Consider the following 6,000-nt stretch of genomic DNA (forward strand, 5'->3'; position numbering starts at 1 on the left):
GAGGAAAGAAAGATGTATAGTACCTGAGGAATGACAACAGAGGTTATCCTCTAGTTTTCATACTTAAGTACACATGCTTGTGTATCTGTATATATAACATACACATAGAAAAATAATGAAATTCTCTAGACCTAAAGAAAGGTCTCTGAAAGTTAGAGTCCTGACACTAACTCTTGATACTGCTCTCTTGAGTGATCTCCCTTTACTAATTAATAATGTATACAATGTACAATGAAGCGAGGGCTAGTCAGCAGGACCACTGTACTGGTTATTCTTCTCATCGCTGTCAAGGGTGACTCAGTTTAAGGGGATCGGGTGTAGACTCAGCAGCTCTCTGGCCATGGGCACATGCGAATGGAACTCCCTTCTTCATATCAACACAGCACAAACAAAGCAGAGACAGGAAGTAGAGCCTGGCATTAAAGGTCAAGTCCAGCCCTCAGTGGCCTGCTCCCTCCCCTGAGTCCCCACCTGAAGATTCCATAAAGTCCCAGTACAGGACCACCAAATGGGGACCAAGAGCCCAAAGACCTGTGGTCACACTGAAGCAAAACCATCCTACTAAAAGCAGATGACATATGGAGCGGGTGGGCTGGGCCTGCTTTGGTTTGAGTGTTTCATGGGTTTTTCTAGCCTTCTGCTTGTCTGCCTAGTTAATTAGGCAGACAGTGTAAACCAAATGGTTTGCTTGGCAAGTGGCAGCATCCCCCTCCATCCAAGCCCAAAGGCAGGATAAGAAGACAAGATGAGAAACTTCAGGCATGCAAGAAGAGAAAGGAGCCCCTAATCTTGGAGTTTGGTTGGTCTTTCATCCACTGAGTCAAGAACAAGGTCCAACCAACAGATTTGCTTTGAAGATTGCCTGCAGAGATAATATTCCTTTTTCTAAGATAGAACATCAGACAAGGATGTTAAAAACAGCAAGTAAAAAAAAAAAAAAGGTTACTTGGGGTTAGAGTATTTGTTACCTTTTGGTGTTTTTTTAAACCTAAAGCAAGATACCTCAAAGCTGCCTTCCAATTCATTTTACAAAAAGGGGATGCTTAAAGAAAAACAAATAAACCAGCTTGTATTTTTGTACTTGTTTTTAGAACTTCACTTACTTTTCACATCTTGTTTAAATTAGTCTGTGTCCTTTGAGTAATGTAACTTCAAAAGGCACAGAATTACAGACACCCAAATGTGACTTTCTTAGGAGTTTACCCATGTGTTGGGTGTACACTGTCCTCCCCTGTCTTCAGGAGGCCTCTCTGTGCCTGGGATACATACTAATGTCATTTTCTTAGGTCTCACTCTCTAAAATGTCCTCACTTATATTTAAGTATGTATGTTGTTCCTTATCTCTACCTAGTACACTCACTGACTTTGGTTCACTCTGACTCATTGTGAAATTCTTTCCTGTGATTGGTCAAGGATCCAGCATCATTTGGGCGGCAGTTTCTTAGGAAACTCCAGAGTCTGGCAGCAGTGCTGGGCTGTGTCGCCTGCTACTTCTGACACCTCTTTCTCTCTGCTCACCCTCCTGTCGCCTCCATTCTTGTCCAGGGAAAGGTACATAGTCCTTTCTGTCCTCCTGCCTGCTTTTCCAAGATCAGAGTCAGAACTACTAAAGGTCATCATTGCATTAAACTATTTGGAAATAGTTTTGGATCTATAGGATAATAGTAAACATAGAACAAAGAGTCTTCCTGTATTCTTTCCCTAACATCTTTAATCATGGTACATTTTCAAACAAAGGTGTTTACATTGATACAACATGTAAGACCCACGCTTAATGCAGACTTCACCGAGTATTCCACTGATGTCCTTTCCTGTTTCAGAATGTGATCCAAAATTCTGTGTTACACATAAGGACCCACTGTATAAAAGGTAAAATAGTGGATTGAGGGGGCATGGGAAGGAGAGGGAACTGGGATTGATATGTAAAATAAGATTGTTTTTAATTTAAATAAAAATGTATTTTTAAAAGAAGGTAAAATAGCATCAGCACTGCATCTATATTTTGGAAGTTCAGCTTACTGGAGTATTTCATTGCCTAAGGTGGAGAAGGGAGGTTATCCAGACCAGCTAACCCTTATGGAACACAGTGGACTCATGGTGAAGGTGAAAAATACTTTTCACTTTAGTCCACAGCGCTTGCATCTGACAGAAAAGGATATCTTTGATTCTGCTTTAAATTTCAAACATTCTGTCTCCAGCAATCAGTAACTTAATTGTTTCTCCTTTTCTCTTTGGCTCCTTCTCGATAATTTTCCTTGTGTCTAAATGAGTTTAGAGTGAGCACGATTTTATATACCAGCATTATTAACAAGTGTCGGCACAGCTCTGAAAATAGTGCCTGGGAGTCACTTGTTTCAGAACTCAGAACAGAGAGCCAGCTCCTGCTAACTCCCACCCATGGCTAATTACAAAAAAAAAAAGAGTTCCAAACCCACATGACAACTTCAGCCCCAGTTTCATCCTTGAGAAAAAGGCTGACTCTACCACACAATTTGCATGAAGAACTAAAGTTAGCCTGGGGACATTTTCTTTGCCACAAAAGTGTAAATGAGAAGCTAAGATACCTAGGTCCAGGTGCTACAAAGGCAGACTGAGGGAAAGTGGGGTTGTGTTGAGGCCTGGAGACTCGCCTGTCTCTTTAAGAGCAGAACAGGTTTTAAACATTCAAAGTCCTTTTCTCAGCACTTCTTCATGTTCACCCTTGCTGAGGAGAAAGCCCCGGGTCCTCCATTCATATTTTTTCAATCCAAGATGCCACGTTTAAGTAATACACTTCAAGTATTGGACCAGTCCAGGAAATATTAGCTGAAGCTAGCTCAGGCTTCGATTGAGTTTTCAGTGGGTCCTACCAGCTGGATTTCTCAAATCATTCCAAATATTTTTAGTGGGAAGAAGAGTCATATGCCGTTGATAAATTATGCTTTGTATGGCCAGCCATGACAATCAAGTCCTCTGATTTTTTACGGTGTTTTTTTAAAAAGCAAGAAAAATTAAAAACCTTATTTCATTGAGATGCTGTTATTTCCATAGACCATTGTGATTTTAAAAGGCTTTTTACCAACTGCAAGTAAACCATATAAAAACCATTTGCCTCGGGTTATTATATGTGTATCTGTAGAGAGAACAGAGTGTTCCGCTGAGCTAAATGGGGAAGAATTGTATCACTGTGGAATTACAGCTCACACATACCCACCTCCTCCTTGTCATCCAAGTGGTATGGTAAGGTCCCTCGTGGTCCCACACTGCCATGTCAGTCTCCTGTGAGAGATGTTCTGTCTTTAGGACATCAAGAAAAAGAACTACTGTGGAGGACAAGCTGATGGAAGCTACGAAGGGTTTAACCCTTCCCAAACTGAGGGCTGAAGACCACTGGGAGGAACTAGTCAGACTGGTAAAAATACCTGAATACCTGCTGTTAGCTGGGTGGGATGATGGCTGTCTGTAATCTCAGCCTTCAGGAGGCTGGGCCTGGAGGTTTGTAAGTTCAAGGCCAATTTGGGTGACCCTGCCTCAAAGAAGAAATTAAGTTTTGTGGTTGATGCATGCAAAAGAATATATGTAACTTATGTTATGACATGTTATAATACAGTGAATGCCCAGAAGTTTTCATCCATTTCTAACACAATCATGCTCCTCCTGCAATTGCCTCTTATCCAACACCTCCAGAGGAACTATTCTGGATTTTATGTTTCTCCTTGATTATTTTGTTTTGTTTTGTTTTTTGAGACAGGGTTTCTCTGTGTATCATTGGCTATCCTTAAACTCTGTAGACCAGGCTGGTCTTGAACTCACTGAGATCCACCTGCCTCTGCCCTCCAAGTGCTGGAATTAAAGGTGTGTGCCACCACCACCCAGCAAAGATTTGCTTGTTTGCTTGTTTTGTATGCATGGTCTGCCTGCATGTACCCCTCAAGACCAGAAGAGGGAGGCAGTTCTCATTACAGATAGTCGTGAGCCACCTTGTGGGTGCTGGGAATTGAACCCAGGTCCTATGGAAGACCAGTCAGTGTTCTTAACCTCTGAACCATCTCTCCATCCCTCTCCTTGATTTTTATATCTGATAAATATATTGTTTTGGCTTGTTTATAAAGTCTATGAAGATAATATACTCCCAGATGTGTCGCAGATAGGGGGCCAGAGTCTCTTTTGCTCTATCTAGATAGGAATGAAAGCTACATAAGGGGCCACTCTCTGCTTTACTAGCCAAGTTCCAGAGGCTCAGGCCTGGGTCTTCATAGCCATATGTGGGTTATATTGTCAGACTGTGGAAGCTGGAGGTGCATTGCTCTAGGAGCGCAAAGCAGAGAGAGGCTCATTACTTTGCTCTTAGAGCATCAACGTCTCGAGGTTGGCGCTCTAGCTCCCAAGCTTTTGCTGTGAGAAGCACAGCTCTTCAAACCTCGGCAGCTCTCTCAGTGCAGCACAGGACCTGCCGCCCTAGTGTTCCCCACCTTTGGCTCGTTTCCACAGTCTCAGCTTCTAGTAGACTCCCCTTGTTCACTCTCTGGAACTCTCCAGTTGTCTTCTTAGTGTTAGTTTAATTATTGGACCAGTCCAGGATCAGGTACGAACCCAGCTGGGCCTCTTAGCTCTTTTTAGCGCTTCCATACTTGAAGCTGCCTCTTGCCGTTAGTAGTTCTAAGCTTTGGGTCCTGGGGCCCTCCGTCACTGCTGATTCTTCAGAGCTCTTCTGCCGCCTCCTCTCTGCAGTGGTCATACCAGGGCTGACAACTCCGGGCTTTTGTCTGATCTCCATGCATCCTGCTCTGCCTTCTCTATGCATGGTAAAGACTGCCTTGTAGTCCTTGTCCTAGGTCTGGGTGGTAGCTGGGTTGGTCAACCTGCCAGCTTTCCTTCATAGTCACCATCCGGGCAAGCTCTCCAGCATTTTCCCAGCTAGCTCGCCCAAAGCAGCGGGCGGCAAGGAGCAGGGCCAGCTCTCCTGCTCTCACACCCTCACACACCAGGGTCAGCTCTACTGTTTCGTCCAGGAGAGGTGCAGGGCCTGCTCTCTAGATCGCTGACTTGGTGAGGGGCAGAGCCAGCTCTTCCGTTTTCATTCTCAGGCTCTCCTGCCTCTCCCTCAGGTGGCAAGGGGTGGGGGCATATCAGGGAGGGGGTAGAGCAGAGGCAGCTCTCCTGCTCTCACACCTATGGGCCTGGCTCACCTGCGTCCCCACCAACAGAGTCAGCCCTAGTGTGCTGCCTAGGTAAAGTGCTGTGCCCACTGGGCTGAGCGGGGCAGCTGGTGAGGGGCAGGGCCAGTTCTCCTGCTCTCATAGCCCCAGGCCAGCTCTTAATGCAGCAGGAAGCAGGAGGTAAGAGGAGGGGGGCACTTTTTCCCTCACTCATCCCACCACATGGCAGAACAAGGACTATAAGGTAGCCCACCCCAACACCCACCTGGAGCATGTGAAGGGGCCACACCTGCAGATCCCAAGCTGCAGGATCTCTAGGACACAAGGCAACAATATGATATCCAAGAGGATCCCAGTGAGAGACCACTATTGACAGTGTAGCTAGCAGAAGCCAGAGACCTCAAGCCAGGCCAGTGACTCATTGCAATGAGCACTTACAAGTAAAGATGTATATGGACTGAAGGACACACTGTGCAACTCACTGGGCCACACTACAGCTTCCACGCTGAGATTTGTTTTTTTTTATTTGCTTTTGTTGTTGTTTGGTTTTGGGTTTCTTTGTGCTTTGTTTTTAGAGGTGTTGCAAGGGCAGAGGGTGGAAGCAAGGGCCCAGGGAGATGAGGGGGATCAGGATGCATGCAGTCCACCAAGAATCAATGAAAATTAAAGGGGGATGGCACAGAGGAGGACTACACGTAGAGATGGCCTATAACTTTCAGGGCTCAGCCACCTGCTAGTTCCTACGTTCCAAGGGCATCACAACCTCCCAAAGCAGCACCACCAACTGGGGACCAAGTCTTCAAACAGTGTGTGTGCGGGCATTTCACCTACAAGTAGCAAGCTGTGTTTATGTGGTTAGAAG

Source organism: Mesocricetus auratus, unplaced genomic scaffold (assembly GCF_017639785.1).
Source record: "Mesocricetus auratus isolate SY011 unplaced genomic scaffold, BCM_Maur_2.0 Super-Scaffold_100714, whole genome shotgun sequence".
NCBI classification, from domain to species: Eukaryota; Metazoa; Chordata; class Mammalia; order Rodentia; family Cricetidae; genus Mesocricetus; species Mesocricetus auratus.